A 17,391-nucleotide genomic window follows, 5' to 3' on the forward strand; every position below is an offset into this window, starting at 1 on the left:
CCTACTAATGTCCCTCTGACTTGAACATTTTAGCGTGCCCCAAAGGAGTTCACACTGCCAATATCAGCATCTCTGCTGAGGATTTCTTTTGAACCTTGGAAAACTACTCTGCTTTTGCAAGGTGGGGGATGGAACTGCCAGGGAATTAACCATTCTCAAAAACAACGGACAGAAATATGGATACACCAATGTTCATAGATGCATTATTCACAATAGCAAAAATGTAGAAACAAACCAAATGTCCATCAGCGGATGAATGGATAAACAAAATGTGGTATATAAATACAATGGAATATCATTCATCCGTAAAAAGGAAGGAAACTCTGATGTATGCTACATCATGGATGAATCTTGAAACCATTATGCTAAGAAATGTAAGCCAGACACAAAAGGACAAATATTGTATGATTCCACTCGTATAAGGTACCTAGAATAATCAAATTCATAGAGATGGAAAGTAGAATAGAGGTTGTCAAGGGCTGGGGGCAGGAGGGAATGGGGAGTCATTGTTTAATGGGCACAGAGCTTCAGTTTGAAATGATGCAAAAATTCTGGAGATGGAGAGTGATTATGATTGCACAATATTGTGAGTGAACTTAATACCACAGAACGGTACACTTAAAAATGGTTTAAATGATAAATGTTACATATATTTTACCACAATAAAAAATAAAAATAATAAAAATAAATTTTCAAAAAGAAAACAAAAAACAACTGACAGGAGCTGGTGGTTACATACCCCTGCTTCCTCACCCCTCACATGAGACCATCCGGAGGCAGGTGTGTTACACTATCTCCAGAGTTTCCTTGTGCGATTAAACTCCAGTCGCCACTGTAGTAACTTACTGAATAATGTCCTATCTATTGGCTGCCTTCTCCCCCCTGTCTCATATCCTTGTTCACCTACTGGTGTTCCCTGTATGTCCCAAACAATTACTTGTACTAGAATACTTGTCTCAGGTTCTAATTCTGGGAGAAGCTAAACTAAGACACCCAGGCAAGTTTCTTAACTTCTCTAAATGTTAATTTCCTCATCATGAGAAATAATATTTGGATCATGGGGTTATTGTCAAGATTAAATGAGATCATTCTTGCATGTGCTTAGCACAGTGTCTGACATATAGTAGGTAATTAATATGAGTTTCTTGAACTTCTGGTCCAATAGTTATTTGCCTTTTTGATAAACTGTGTCTCAGTTTCAGGAAGAGATTAGAAACCCAAGAGCTATTCTTTCCCGTCTTCTACCTGATTAACACCTACCATGTTATTTTTATTGAAATATAGTTGATTTACAAAGTTGTGTTAGTTTCAGGTGTACAGTAAAGTGATTCAGTTATACACATATTTTAAAATATACATATTCTTTTCTTTTACATCAACATCTCCCATGATTTAACATTCACCATTTAACCACAAGAGGCATGAAAAGGAACCGAAATTTTGCATCCGACTCAATCCTTCGCTTAGAAGTGGGCAGAGCCCACAAAGAAAGTTAAACAAGCTCCCAAATATCAGTTAGATCCTCCAAGGCAGACAGATCACCATCATACCCTCCTGACCAGGGGAATTAAGAGGGCTGTGGGGTTAATTGTACACAAATCTTAATTCTTACCCTTTTCTCTCTTTGGCTCCAAATGTACCATCTTAGCATCACTAAGGCATATGATGAGGACTAAGATGCATTTAGTCTTTTTCTGTTCCACAGTATACCAAATGAAACCATGGAATCCTGAAAAGCCATTGAGGTGCATCCTTTGCTAAGTACCATTTTATTTTCTTTGGTTTCTCTTTACTGGTTCACCAAAATACACAGAGAATTTTGTTAAGCACAGTGACCACCTATGCCACTTAGCCTATCAAAGGAATATGCTACTGACGGTGGCAGACTCTCCTAAATAAGACTGGTAAGAAGTTCAATTTCTATCCACTACTTTTGCAGAAAATGCCTTTCTTAATATACGTTTTTTTAAAGCTGAACAAACAAAAGTTTACTACACTTATATGTTAAAAAGGGAAGTTCTGGGCTTCCCTGGTGGCGCAGTGGTTAAGAATCTGCCTGCCAATGCAGGGGACACAGGTTCGAGTCCTGGTCTGGGAAGATCCCACATGCCGCGGAGCAACTAAGCCCGTGAGCCACAACTACTGAGCCTGCGCGTCTGGAGCCTGTGCTCCGCAACGGGAGAGGCCGCGACAGTTGGAGGCCCGCACACCGCGATGAAGAGTGGCCCCCGCTCGCCACAGCTGGAGAAAGCCCTCGCACAGAAACAAAGACCCAACACAGCCATAAATAAATAAATAAATAATTTTTTTTAAAAAAAAGGGAAGTTCTGTACCCCAAAACAAATAAGTGACAAAATCCAAATTACATCTTGACCTTTATCATAATCCACAAAGCTTTTTTCTAAAATTTCATATGTCCATAGCCTTTAACTTCATTCTTATCCCTCACAACTATATAGAGTTGCCCACCTTAAGTCCAAAGCATCTGACTGGGTAAACACCATCTATATTGGGCATGTTTAAATGGTTTCCATCTTTGCCTCAATTACATTATGTTTATGAGGCTCATATTTCTCCTTTATTACTGCCTATATTTTTTTCATTTTCCACTTACTTTTTATAAAATAATGAGAAGATTAAAGAACTACTCAAATGATTACACAGACTCTGCTATACAAATATGGTGATGTTGCTGAAATAAAACTACTTGTTATCAGGTAAGGCAATAATATAGTAGCTCAAAATGTTGGTTCACAAGCTGAAGCACAGAAGTCAAGATTAATGTATGAAAGGCAGTTTATCAGTGTTACCATCTAGAGTACAAAAATCATACAAAAGTAGTCATAGGCAGCTGGTATACATGGGGCACTGAAGGCAGTTTCAGCACATAACTCTCAATCTTGTACGCTTCACAGAATAATTAAACCATTTTCATTCATGAGCTTTCTCACACCACTTTCAGAAATTGTACACTATGAATTACCTTTACTATTGCTTTCTATTAGTCTAACAAAGTCAGTTTAATTGCACCCATTAACTGCAAACATATGCAAACATTTTAAAACAAGATCCATACTCTGTGCTTTGCTCAAAACTCACTGAAAAGGACCTGGTCCCAGACGACATTCAGAGAGATGCTCAAAACCAACAAACAGTGTGGAGTCCCACTACAGATCTTTTATCAGGAGCATCTTCACCTGGAAAATGGTCTTTTAAAGTTATTAAGGCTGCATAAAGTGTGTTTGGTCAATGAAATCAGAATGGGCACTGCTAGGATTCCCAAGACCATATTCATAATCTTTCGATTGTTTTCCAGGTCATCCTGCTACTCCCTTACCCCAATTTCAAACTCCATACTCCCACAAACACCAAAAGCAGGTAGTTATTGCCACAAAAGTGGAATGAAAGAAGAAAAAAGAGAATTCAGCATCTCTGGTTGTGTCAGTCCCCTACTGAAACCCTTTGATGGTTAAGCTTGAACTTCATCTCCTTAGTGGATCACAGGGTCTTCATGCCTGTTACTCTCCCTGGCCTCTCTCACAAACCCCCACCCCCAGCCAAGCTAAACTCCATCTCCTCAGGTCTGCTTTCATCTCCCCAAACCCCCAACCTTCCATCCTCTTGCTCATCTTTGGACCTGGACTGTTCCCCTCTGTTATTTGTACCATCAAAATCAAGCCCAGGGACTTCCCTCGTGGTCCAGTGGTTGACTTTGCCTTCCAATGTAGGGCGTGTGGGTTCGATCCCTGGTCGGGGAGCTAAGATCCCACATGCCTTGCAGCCAAAAAACCAAAACATAGAACAGAAGCGATAATGTAACAAATTCAATAAAGACTCAAAAAAAATGTGATAGGGGAAGGATGTTTAAAAAAAAAAAACAAAAATCCAAGCTTACCCCAGCCAGCTCCTCTTAGTGTTCTACCTCCCCTTAGGTGTTACCTTCTTCCAGAAGCCTGTCTCCATCCTTCATCCATGAATCCCCCCCGTCCTCCTAGAGGAGGACAGCCTGGGTGTTCGTGTTCTGCCATAAGAGCTTCCATGCCAGTAGCCTGCTTACTTGTTTGGTGCCCCCCTAGAGGCTACAATCCCTGAGCCCCCCAAAATCACCTGTTTACAACTCTGCTCTATTTACAACTGCATCCCCAGTGCCAGCAGAGAGCTGCCATGAAGCAAGCACACACATATATAGTGAAATTATAATATAATGGCTTAACTCTTTGTTAATAAAGCCCATCATGAAAGCACACCGGACATTCTTGCTTTCCAGGATAAAATAGTTTAAAAATGACAGTTACTTAGCTGATCCTTTGCATGAAAAACCTGTTGTAAAAAAAAAAAAAAAATCATTTTAGACCTGGAAAAGAGCCAGATGATTTTGATATATATTAAGAAATGGAGAAATAAGTAGAAAGCTAGTGGCAAAGCCAGAAATGGAATTTAGGTCTCTTGACTCGCAGGTCAGTGCTCCCATCTCTATATCCAAAAGAATCTGCTCAGAAGTTATTCTAAGCAGCTATTCATGTTGCTGATTTTAAGGATGTCCTGTCAATGTATTCGAAGGCTCTGTATGAAAAGATAGTACTTTCTCAGACTTAACAAAAAAGGTAAAGAATTTCCCTTATGTACCCCTGCTAACTGCTCTCTGTGCCTGCAAGCCTGATAAACAGCAATCACTGAAACTCCAGTGCCTTTGTATCCACCCAGCATCAAACAGGACCTATTTTCAACGAGCTCCTAAGAATACCAAGCTATCATCCAATTTACTACCTAACCTCCTGCTTACCCCCCATGGAGAGGTTTCAGAAACAAGATGGCTAGAGAACCAAAAGGGGGGGTGGGGAAGGAAGCAGGGAGAATTTTATCCAGAAGGAACAAAAAGCACACATCACCAGACAGCAAGAAAACACATCTGAAGCCCTCTCCTGAGAGCCAAATGTGGAAAAGGATCAACAACACTGCTCCACTAGGATCCTGACCTTTGAACCACAGTCTTGGTCCTCCAGGGATGGCAGTTAGCTTGCAGCCAGCTGGCAGGAAGGCAGCATGGCTAATCTGCCTTAAACCAGGAATAAGAAGGTCATCTCGGTAGGAGTTTGGTGCCTACCAGTGTCACCAAGAAAATAACCATGGATCAGACCAACCTCACATCTTACAGAGCCACTCAACCTTCCACCTTCAGAGGGTTGTTCTCCACCCTCAGAGCAGCTCCCAGACCCCAAATCACCTTGGGCCCCTACCTTCAATCACCTTGGGCCCACAGAAGATGAACTTCCCACCCTGACCACACCCATCTTGTTTTAGAGAAATCTGCTACAAAAGAACTAGTAACTACAGTGCACAACTCAGTATAATTCCTTACATAAAACCCTGCCCTTTCTTGCTATAATTAGCCATACTGTTTTAGGGGAAAGCCTCTCACAGTTTGCATAAGGATCTGAGCATATTCTTAAAGAACACATTGCTCAATTCCCATTCAAGCTCTTGTCTTCTGAGCCACTAAGAAATTGCCTTGAATTAATAGTTTGCTCTTAATACACTTACGGGGAATGCACTTTGCTGCCTGTAATTCATTCACATTCTGAAATCACAGAATGACAACTACCTTTAGGGGTGGAAAGCTGTAAGGCAAGAAGAAAGAATTAGACTCCCCCCATGCATACACATACACGTGCGTTCACACACTGCACACATACAAGAGAATTAAGCGAGCAAAATGTAGAATTTGAAGAACAGACCACAGCAAAGTAAAGCTGCTGGTATAAGGCATCTATGAACATTGCCACTGGCCTTCCATCTATAGGTGTACCCCAGAGATGCCCTCCAACCCAACCCATACACCTCATCTGCTGGGGCTGCAATCTCACTATTGACTCCCAGGAAAAAGTAATCACTTAGTTCCTTCCTGAAAGTGCTGGCTGCCTTCCTTTCCTTCTCTCTCTCTCCCTTTTTTTTTTTTTTTTTAATTTTGTTGAGTGCCCACTAGGTGCCAGCAACTAGAGATTTCCTGGAACTTCAAAGCAACAAATCTGGAAAATGAAATTGGAGAAGGAATGCACAAAATGCTAAAAGCAGAACTTGAGGCACAGACCTGGGAAACAGGGCCAGCCAAGTGCTAAGGAAATCCGGATAGAGCAGAAGTTGAACTGGCCCAAGAGAGGGGTGACCAATTACATCAGCAATTAAGTCAGTGAGGTAGTGGCCTCAAGTTTCCCCAGCTGAGACAGAGTGAGTAGCAAATCATGCAGAGAACTCGGCCCTAGTCATAAAAGACAGATAATCTGGCTCTTGCTGGTGCCTTTGGCATTGACACTGGTGGGGCTCAGTTGTTGCTTCTGTTGTAACTGTGTGTAAACACACTGCTCCTACTATGCCCATTGATAATTTAACAGCCTGAGAGTCAAGCAGATGTGGGTTCACCCAACCAAGTTCCGGTTCTACCACGGCATTAATTTTAAGCAAGTTCCTCTGCTCATTTATTCAATCAACAAATATTTATTCAGCAGCTACTATGTGTCAAAGATTCTTCTAAGCACTGGGGGATACAGCAAAAGGCAAAAGCTCTTGCCTTCATAGAGTTTATCAAATTCTTTGAGCCTCAGTTTCCTCATCTATAAAATGGGGATAATATACCTACCTTTATGGGCATTATGAAATGAGGGATATAAGGCACCTAGCACATAGTAAATGTTCATAACTGGTGTCCTTCATAGAACAGAGCAAACTTATCCACAACCCCCAATTAGAGTGTAAGCTCCAAGTGAGGAACTATCTATGGTTCACGCCTATACCACCAGTACCTATCACATAGTAGATGCTCAATAAATATTTCACAAATCAATGAATGAGTCCTCAAGCTATAGTAGCCATTATTATGGTAACTGATAATAATTATTCTTCCCCAAACCACTGAGGTTCTACTACCTTAAAAAGCAACAGGACATTAAATTAAAGGCTTTTTTTTAAAGTAAGGTGCACTACACACTATATCTTTGGACTTTTTTTTAACATGACAGCAAATGTAATTAAGCATAAGTATTCCAATTCATAGAACCTATGAGTACAGAGACCTACATGGACAGCTAACGTAGATGCTACCTCCTACTTTCCTAAGCACAAAGTAAGGACAAGTTGGCCAGACCTCAGGTTGATCCAGAAGACGCTTAAAAAGTAAGTTAAAGTTTAGCAGATGTGCTAAAAGATGATCTATCAGTAAAGATAAGCTTTATAAAAAGTGCTGCATAAACAATCACAAAATCTCAATGGCTTAAAACAACAAAGGTATTTCTCGGTCACATTGTATGTCCAATGCCAGTTGACTGGAAGCTTTGCTAATTTAGTGACTCAGGGACCCTGGCAGATGGAGGCTCCACCTCAACAGGTGCTTGCATGATCATCACAGCAGAAAAGAGTACTGGATGGTCTCACACTGGAAATTAAATGTTCTAGCATAGAGGTCACACACATACACCTGGAGAAAAATTAGCTGTGGCGAACATTAACAACCTCTACCCTGGATGATACTAAAACACAGCAAGCTGTGGAATAACAAAGGGATTTGTTAAAGAGGATGCTCCAATAAAACATCTGGACAGCTCTAAGATTCACATAATCCTGGACCTGGGAGAATGTGTAGGGGTCATTTCAGAGCAGTGGCCTCAACATAAAGACATACCAGACTACACAAACCTGGACCCTGAATTTTCAGAGCAGCTCTACTTTTTTCTGTAAATATACTCAGGGTCCAGACAAGTTTTTATTCAGGAAACAAAAGTTTCTACAGCTGAAAAACATTTGAAAACCGCTAATGTAAACCAAATCCTTTATTTTACAGATTAAAAAAATAGAGAGGAGAAAAAACGGAGGCCCAGGAAGTTAAATTGACCCTGCCCCACCCCTAAGAAAGCTCCAGAATGATTAGCAGTTGTGGAAATAAGTCCATTGACAGGATTTGTTGTATTGTTCACCACTCTCTGGCCATACCCTTCAACTCTGCTACCTTTGGCACAATGGAGCCAGACCCAGACCAAAATCATGTCATACAAGGTCGTCAAGGGTTCAGTAAATGATATAGACAAGAAGTAGAAGTCCCCACCTATTGGACTAAATAATGATTCACATCCCATTAACAATTCTCTACATTACTCATTCCCTACTTCCTGGCAAATGTGAAGCCATTAGTAGAAGTTAATACTAACCTTCAGGAGACCTTCATTTTTGTTCTCAGAAGATTACAGGTGAACAGCCAACTATGATTTGTGTTCACTCAGTTCCATCCTCTTCTCATGTTCCCAGCTCACCTTTGTGCCCAGCTTCTCCTCCACCTTCATTCACACTAAAGCACTGGTGTCACGTATTTAAGCCTCAGTGATCTTCCAACCTCCAGTCTCTGTCTTTTCCAAATCATCTTACACAGTTGTCCCTCAGTATCTGCAGGGGATTGGCTCCCAGAATGACCATGGATGGCAAAAATCTGAGGATGCTCAAGTCCCTTACTGTCAACCCTCCAGACGCAGAACCCGTATATACTGAGGGCCAACTGTACTCATTAGCCCAGAACTAAAACTCAGACTTTTCAACCTGGAATCCAGTAGCTTCCTCAATTTTACCCCAAATTACTTTTCCAACACCATCTCTTCTGCGGCAATATTTGCCCAGCCAAAGGCAGGATGATGTCCCTGAAAGTCACAATGACATAGTGATGAATTCTAGATCTCGTGTATACCTTAATATGATTTTTGATGTTCTCACCTTTAAAATAGGTATGATGGCATCTACTTTGAAAGGCTCTTGAGAAGGTATGTATCAGCGAGGATTATGTTTGATTACAAGTAACAAATAGTGGCTTACAAGTAAGGAGGTTATTTGTTTTAAGCAACAAGAAGTACAGGGGAAGGCAGTCTAGGCTGGTACTATGGCTCAACAATGTCATCAAGACCAAGAGCCTTCCAGGTTCCAGCTTTGTCATTTTTAATACATGGTCTTATCTTTGTTGTTGTAGGTCACTGCTGCGCCTCAAAGCGTTGTGCCCATTCTCCCAGCAGCAAGAAGCAAAAAGGGGTCAAATGCTGCTGGGGTATACCAGCCAAGTGTGTCCTCCTCATTAAGCTTTAAGGAAGGCCCCCATCCAACAACATCCACTTGCATCATTATAAGAACTGAATTTCGTGGCCATTCATGTAAGGGAGTTTGGGAGCGTGAGATGCGCATATCCCCATCCCAAACAAAATTGGAGTTCTTTTAGTTAGAAAGGAGAGAACGAATACTGGATAGGCAATCAGCAATGTCTACCCCAATATTAAATTATATACTTTACGTAAAGTGCTAAGCAGAGTACATAGCACATAGTTAACTGCTCGATAAAAGTTAAGCTATAATTATTGATATTATTATAATTATTATTGTTATTATTATTCATGTGTCTTACCCTCTAGCCAAATGGAATAACTCATTATATCCAGATGTGCTCCTTACACTTCTACTATATCCACTGCTCTATCTGTATCTCTAAAACTGTCACTGCTTCAAGGTCCAGGAAAATGCCATTTCATCCAAGAAGTCTTTCCTGACACCTACTCCTAATAAGTTCTATGGTAACAGGACTCACGTCAGACAAAAACTCTTGAGCTCCTCACTCCATTGAGCACAGTCCCTCAAACACAGTAGGTTCTAATAAATAGTGCCTTGATCATTTAAGTTAATTCACGTATACACTCATGTATATATTCATACCTGCTTTTACAGTCAGTCCTCTAGAATCAAACATGGTATATTCCTGAAATGCAAAAGTAAAACACTAGGTTTCTATGTCATAAAGCCAGGGGTAGGAGTGAGGGGATGAAGACTGCATTCCCCAAGAATGAGAAGAAAAAATTACAAAATTCTATAAAAACACCATACTTCTTACACATTGTAGGAGTTCAGATTATAGTTCATCAAATATTCCCTCCCCAACTATGGGCAGAGTCTACTTTTACCCATGGATGTTGGGCTTCCCCATGTGACTTGGTATATCCAAAAACACTGTTAGTGGAAATGACATTAGCTTGTGCAACTTGGCAAGGCTCTTGAATACAGTGATCTGCCGTGACAAGAGCATGCCCCAAGTAGCTGCTATCCCTTCAGCCTGGACCCCAAACACAGGTGGAGCAGACCAGAATCCAACTTACAGCCTACAGCAGAGTCACCACAAGGAGCCCAACCTAGATGAGCCAAATAACACTCAACTGACAGACTCATGAGGGTGAAAATAAATACCTGTTTTTTTGTTTGTTTGTTTGTTTTTTAAGAAGATACCTCTTTTCTTTTTTTAAATATTTATTTATTTATTTATTTATTTATTTATCTGGCTGCACTGGGTCTTAGTTGCAGCACACGGGATCTTCATTGCAGCATGTGGGCTCTTTGTTGTGGCACACGGGCTTTTCTCTAGTTGCGGCACACTTTTCTCTAGTTGAGGTGCACAGGCTCCAGAATGTGAGGGCTCAGTAGTTAGTTGCCCCATGGCAGATGGGATCTTAGTTCCCTGACCAGGGCTCAAACCCTCGTTCCCTGCATTGGAAGGTGGATTCTTAACCACTGGACCACCAGGGAAGTCCCAAGAATAAATACCTGTTGCTGTAAGTCCGGGAGTTTTGTTAGGCAGCAAACGTTGACTAATTTATTTTTTACCATTTGATATAATTTCACATTTATTACATAATCATTCATTTTGTTCTTTTTCTTCTCGTAAGAAAGAACCAGTTAAAGCATCTCTGCCTTTGGTACACCTAATGATTTCTATCTTTGGATCAACTGTTTTAAATTTATGAGACCTACATTATCATTAATATCAATGTTTTTCTATTTTCCTTTTGTTCTACTATCTTCCTAAAATAAGGAAAATCACAATCAAGTATCAAGGAATAACATAAACATTGCTAAAACTGAACTGCTGGCTGGCACGTAGGTCTCCCATATGACAGCCAAAATGTTAACTTCTGAGCTGATAAAAGGGGTTAAAGCAAGTCCTAGTAAAACAAATGAAAATGTTGATTGTACAAAGTCAACCCCACCAAAATCAAAGACTATCTGTTGAGGTGAATTTGTGGACTCCAACACCATTCATCTAAACTCACTTTTCAGGATACCTGTTTTGGCCAACCATGACCATTGAGTTTCATCAATGGGAAGAAGACACTGATGGGCTTAAGTCTGTGGTTTCTGTAACATAATAAAGCAAGAGAGCAATATTGTTTTAATAGGATAATTTTAAATATAATTATATTTAATCACTAATGAAAAAGAATCTCTTTGTAAGTAGAAGAGAAAATTCCTATCCTTTAGCAAAAACAAAACAAGAAAACAAGCCAATTGAATGAAAAGAGCATGTATTCAACTAAGACCTATTCAGAACTCCAATTGGAAATTTAAGATATCAAGAAAAATGGAAGAGTGTGCATTCTATTCTGTTTTACCTTTTTTTAAGTCACTGTTAAGTTTGAAACCAAATTTCCTCTGGGCCAAAACTGACATACTGGAAATATATAATACACAAAATTACTTAAATTGCCTGTTGGTGGAGGCAACAGCTTTCAAAGTGGAAGGGCAAATAGGACAGTGCAAAGACCATCAATATGGCAGTGGACTCTTAACAGAATAGACCCTATGTAAGCTGGAAGAGCCCACACTGCAGACTGGACACATGCAGACTGCACAACCAAAATTTGAATTCAAGGCCATGCCCAAGGTCATGGGCTCTGGGTCAGAGAAACCTGGGCTCAAGTTCTCACTCTCACACTAAACTGTGGCAAGATACTTAATTCCTTTTAGTTTCCTCATCTATAACTTGAGGATAATAATAGTCCTACCTACCTCATAGGGGCTTTGCAAGGTTTAAAAAAGAAAATACATGTAAAGTACTCCCCAAAGTGCTAGCATATGCAATAACAATAACAATGATAATAGTAATAATACTACCTTGACAAACCTGTCTCCTACATGAAGACCATCCTAATCAGTGTACGCTGGCTCACAATCTGTTCATGAAATGCTGAATGCACAGCTTTATATTCACATCCAGGTACAACTTCTATAAGGTGACAGCTCTCTGGTTCAACCAGTAATTTTTCCACTGAATTCAGGGACAAGAGTATTGAAAAATTAGCCTTTCACTAATAGAGAATTGAGAAGGATCTGCTCCTTCCGCCCACAATCCATCCACCCTTGAAAATCTTGCTGGTGAAGGCCATGCTTCCATCACAATCCAGACACCACCACCCCCAAACTGTACAAGGCTTTCATTAAAGCACAGAAGCAGACCGACAAGATGGCTCACCTTAAAAGCAAATTCACCTTAAACGCAAACTCTTCTACCCTCCAGAAAGGATCTGGCTTGACCCCACTGCCACCTCCAAACTGACACCCAAACTGGAAGTGAAGAAGGCAGCCTTCCCTTCCAGAAGTTGGGTTACACTGTCAAAAACTAAAAGAATCTATTCGTGGTAATCCAAATAAAGCATGCTTGCCTGCTTCACAAATATCTTAAAAATCCACCCAATAGAGCCAAGAGCCAAGTACTGTATACTGAGAAACAACGTGACTTTACAAGGACAAGAGTGACCATAGGAGACAAAGTGCCACACCCTTATCCAGATACCTCAACAGTAAATGGTATCTCTTATAAAGGAGCCTGCAATTCCAGAGAAACAGGTGGACAATTCTAACCCCCAACACCCTCTCCCATTTCATTCTTTACACAGATTCATTTCATTTTCATTTTTAGCCAACGGCCTGAGCATCCCCAACTACTACAACTAAAAAAGGGATGGGGGTGACAAATACAAGTCAAGCATACTTGCTTCTAAGCCCATTTTCGAAGTTTTCTTCTCGCTTGTCTGCCTCTCACAGCTGGAGCCTCATACCTGGTATAAACCAATGGTTAAGTAAAACCACTGATTTAAAAAGCCAACCAGGAAACTAACCCTGACAGTGGGAACTGCCCTCCTCTCTCGAGCATTGATTGGCTCTTGAGGTTCCAGCGGTCCCCATTCTGCCCACATAAGTGGTAGGTGTGGCTGTCAATCACAGAGGGAGCTGACAATTCACCGCTCCGGGAGTAAACTGCCTTTCATCCAGCAAAGGCAGGTAGCCGCCTAAAATCGATCCGCTCGTAACAGAGCGGACCCTCCCTCTCGGACAAGGAGAACAGAGACCCTTAAGTACAAAATAAATAAGGCAGGGCCGATCGTAGTTTACGAGCGCTGTTTTATTATCCCGCACCAAAGCAGCCCTTAATCTTCACTGTCCTAAGATGATCTTTCAAAGGCTCCGACAGTAATAAAAAATAAATAAAATGAATAGGTACAACCCTATAAGTATCCCTTTTCTTGTATAATTCGGAGATGGGAAAGGAGAGGGAAGGAATGTCGTTCAGTTTAATTTCACATCGTATTCGTTTGCATATACCACCACCCTCTACCCCTCCCCAATAAATCCGGCTTCATGTTCTCTGACACGGTTTTTTTTTTTTTTTTTTGAACCGCTGCCCTCGGAGCCCACCGAAGCAGCTACGTACCCCCACCCCCTAGTCTGAGGCTCCACCTTTCTCTACTTTGTTCTGCTTGGGAATTCCCTGAGACCCTTGCCCCTGCCAACACCCCATCCTTCAAGGCAAGAGGGGGAAAGCCAGGCGAAAGGGGGAGATGGAAAGAAGAAAGGCAATAGCAATGAGGGTGGCTGCCGGAGAGGGACTGCGGGAGGTGGCCCGGGCCGCCGGGGCGAGCGAGCGGCCCCCGCGCGCCGGAGGAAGCCGTGCACTTGTTCCAATCCGGGGGTTTCTACATCGAGACAAATCCGCCCTTAGGCCGCCCCATCCTTTCCCCCGCCCCAGCAAGCCCTGGTGGAGGCGGGTGGTTCACCCCTCGGCTCCCCCCCGATAACGCATTGCAGCTCCCCACGAGTGAGGGGGACCCGGCACGAGGGATGCCCGGGCACGGGCGCCCCGAGGAAGCCGGGCGCCCAGCGGCCCCGGCGTCTACGTCTCACCTTTCCGATGCTCGCCGCGGGGCCGTCCCACATGGATTTTTACAACCTCTTGTCGCCTTGGCCCCGGGCGGCCGCGAGGAGCAGGAGCCGGCACCGGAGCCGAAGCCAGAGAGAGCAGGAGCGGGAGGAGGAGGAGGAGCAGGGAGGGAAGGGGGGGGTGGAGGGAAGGAGGAAAGGCGCCGTTCCGAGGGCCGAGGCCGGGCGCCGGGCCGGGCGGGGCCGACGGCCGAGGGGGCGGCACCCGCCGCAGTCTCGAGACTGGCGCTCGCGCGGGCGCTGCCAAAACTGCGCTCCGCCGGGCCCCCCGCCCGGCCGCTCGGCGCGCTCGCTCGCTCGCCGCTGCCCTGACTCACATTCCCAGCATTCCCGAGGAGCTGCTTGTGGGGGGGGCGGGGCTGGGACGCGGCCACCTCCGCGGGGGGCAGCAGAGAGCGCCCGGCCCGGGCGAGGTGCAGGCACGGGGGTCTTCGTAACGCCTCCTCCCAGGAGGCCGCTGTCTCGGAGCATCTCGTCTCCATCTCCTGTCCCCGACGCCCCTTCCCGGCTACCCCCCTCCAAAAGCTGCCAGGCACTCCGGGGATTAGGTGGCTTCAGCGACAGGGACAGGGATGACACTTGGTGGAGGGGGTGCAACTATCTTTCAAGTTAAGCTTTAGAGCGGGGGTCGAGGTTCCCTTACCCTGGCACCCTCGCATTAGTTTTATCTTCTTTAGGAGGGTGAAGGGATTTCAAAAGACTTTTACTTTCTTGTCCCTCCGAAGGAAAAAGAGAATGGAAGATGAAGAAGGGAGCAAGAAAATAATACCATCATCATCATCATAGTTGCCATCATTCACTGAGTGCCTCATCTGTGCCCAGCAAAGTGTGTGCATCGTCCTATTTAAGGTAGAAAGATGGTGTCAGTTCATTCACACACACACAAATACAACTCAAGATAATGTGCATGAGGAGTTGGACAGGTTTTGCATTGGAAAAAGCTCCCACCCAGCAAGTCTGGAGCCCCAGCTGCTACCATTGTCTATTAGGGGACTCCAAACATCAAGGGAGTCTCCAGATTTGGTCTCTTTCACTGAGTAGTCAGTTTGCAGGACTAGAGCAGTGATTTCCTTCCTGTCCTGATGAGTCTTATAGGAAGCTTAGACAAATGAAGCAAATCCAGCCATGGGATTTCTGGGTAAGCAGAGGTAAATGGAATCATCCAAGACCAGGGATGACTCTTTTTTTCCTCCCCTGGTTGGAATTCAAATACTAAATGAAGGAAGTTGCCCCTGCAAGAGGAGGATGGCTTCCTTTTCCAGCCCAAATGCCCTATTCCTTAAACCTTCCTTTTACACCTCTGGTATTTAAGGTTTTTCACAGACCCGTAGACCCTGAGGCCTCTTTGCCCTCATCCTCTTCTTTCTCTCAGTCACCAAAAAATCAGCACTCATTCTGTTGACCTGGATGCTCTGTGGGCAAAAGCAAACTACACCTGTTGTGTTTAGTTTCCCATGTACCTTTCCCTCAACTGAAAAGACTTGTTATATATAAAAAAAGCCTTGTCGAGAGTCCTTTGAGAAGTCCTATAATCCCATGTCTTTTGAAATGTGACCAACGTTTTGTTGAGTACCTTCTATGTGCAGCACTTACATTTTCTCAACTACTCTCACAAAAACTCTGTAAGGTGTTTCTATCTTTCAGAAAAGTCAGGTAACATACCCAGCTAAGAATGTATTTAAATTTATGCCTAACGCTCACTATTCTTGGGCACCCTATCTCTTTTCCTTTGATCCTTGGGTTCTAAATAGGAATCCTTGGACTCCATGGGGACAATTTCTTCTTTATATGCCTATGTATGTTTTTCCTCCAGAGAGAAGATCTATGGTTCTCAACAGAATTCTTTCACATTGGGTCCTTGAAAAAGTAAAGAATAATTGTTTTAAATAGAAAGCAACTTTATATAGTAGAACAAGGACTGGAAGCTTTAGGGATCATAAATAAGTCATCTTTACCCTCTTGAGACTTAGTTTTCTTACCTGAAAAATTAAAAAGCTGAACTAAAGGATCTTAAGATTCCTTCTAGAGCCAACATTCTCTAACTTTATGTTTAAATATGTATATAAACGCATACAGTGTTCAAAATGCTTACAAGTAGCCCTTGAGGGCTAGGGATAGAAAATTATAAAATGTGTTATGTTTTACAAAACCTGTTACGTGGCTCCAGGTTTTTTGTTGGTTTTTGTTTTGTTTTGCTTTGCTTTGCTTTATTGTTTTTCTACTTTTTCTACATATTTCTTCATCATGGTGATCCCTTCCAGCAAGTCAGAGAGAGCACACTTTGTGCAGGTATTTTTTCTCACATATTCATGCATTCATTCCCTCAACAAATATTTACTGAGTATCCACTCTGTACTAATTCCTGCAGTTTCAGAGCCTCTGCCCTCAAGGATTGCACGGTGTAGTAAGGGAGACACGAAAACAGGCCATTACAATACCACTTAGAAGGGACAAAGCTCTGGAAACTGTAGGAGCATGAAGGAAGGACAGCCAACTTTTTACCTTGGGGTTCAGAAAATACTTCCCAAGGGAATGTCATAAAATTTGCTTGCCACATCCAGCTTTCCTGCCCTATCCTGTGCTCAGTCCAGAGCAGCAGCCTGCATACTCTGTGAGCCCCACCAGAGATCAGATCTTTGGTGGGCACTTGCCCCTGGGTGGGCTATCACAGGATATCTCCACAGTATTTGAAACTGTGCCATGAGAATGAGTCAGCCAGCTGGTACTGAATGGTGAGCTGGTAGACCGTAGTGGACCAAATCAGAACCATGGCACCCAAAACAATGAAGCCAAAGATCATGGAGAAGTGAGCTCTAAGACCTTTGCCAAGGAAGCTGGTCTGCGGAGAGGAGAATAGGGAGCCATATAAACAGAAACCGAGATTCCTAAAGGCCTAAAAGACTTGGATAGCAAGCTGTTTACTTGATATCCCCAGTGTGGGTATCTAACTAGCATCCCAAACTTGATTTGTCCTAAACAAGACTCTGGATTTTTATGTACCAAGCCTCTTCTCCCCCAAGGTTGCCCATCAGATTAATGGCACCACCATTTAACCAGCTACTCAGGTCCAAACCTAGGACCAGCTCTGATTTCTCCTTTTGCTGATTTCATAGCCACCCCATCAGCCAGTTTTGTCAGCTCTACCCCGGGCCATATCAGAATCTGAAGCAAAAGGAAAAACTCTGTATATGTAACCCAGAATAGTTGTTCACCACATGAAGAATCTAGTTAGATGAGAAACAAAATCCCTAAACAACTCAACAATTATCTATCCTTCTTAGGCAGGAGGTAGTTTGTACATATCCCTTAACAAGGTAGATTTTAGTTGAAGAG

The 17,391-nt window shown here is 42.8% G+C and overlaps 1 protein-coding gene across 4 annotated transcripts in view; it reads right to left on the minus strand.

The window, feature by feature from the left end:
• ERC2 (ELKS/RAB6-interacting/CAST family member 2) overlaps window positions 1-14,187 on the minus strand; it is a 954,807-nt gene extending 940,620 nt beyond the window's left edge. For 3 of the 4 annotated variants that reach the window (XM_082414434.1, XM_082414435.1, XM_082414437.1), the window contains exon 1: window positions 14,023-14,187. The gene's annotated coding sequence lies outside the window, so the exon portion shown is untranslated. The remainder of the gene's footprint in view (window positions 1-14,022) is intronic. The other variant, XM_082414436.1, reaches the window with a different exon arrangement.
• Window positions 14,188-17,391: the final 3,204 nt, after the last annotated feature.

Source organism: Balaenoptera physalus, assembly GCF_965194825.1.
Source record: "Balaenoptera physalus genome assembly, chromosome: 11".
Taxonomy (NCBI): Eukaryota; Metazoa; Chordata; class Mammalia; order Artiodactyla; family Balaenopteridae; genus Balaenoptera; species Balaenoptera physalus.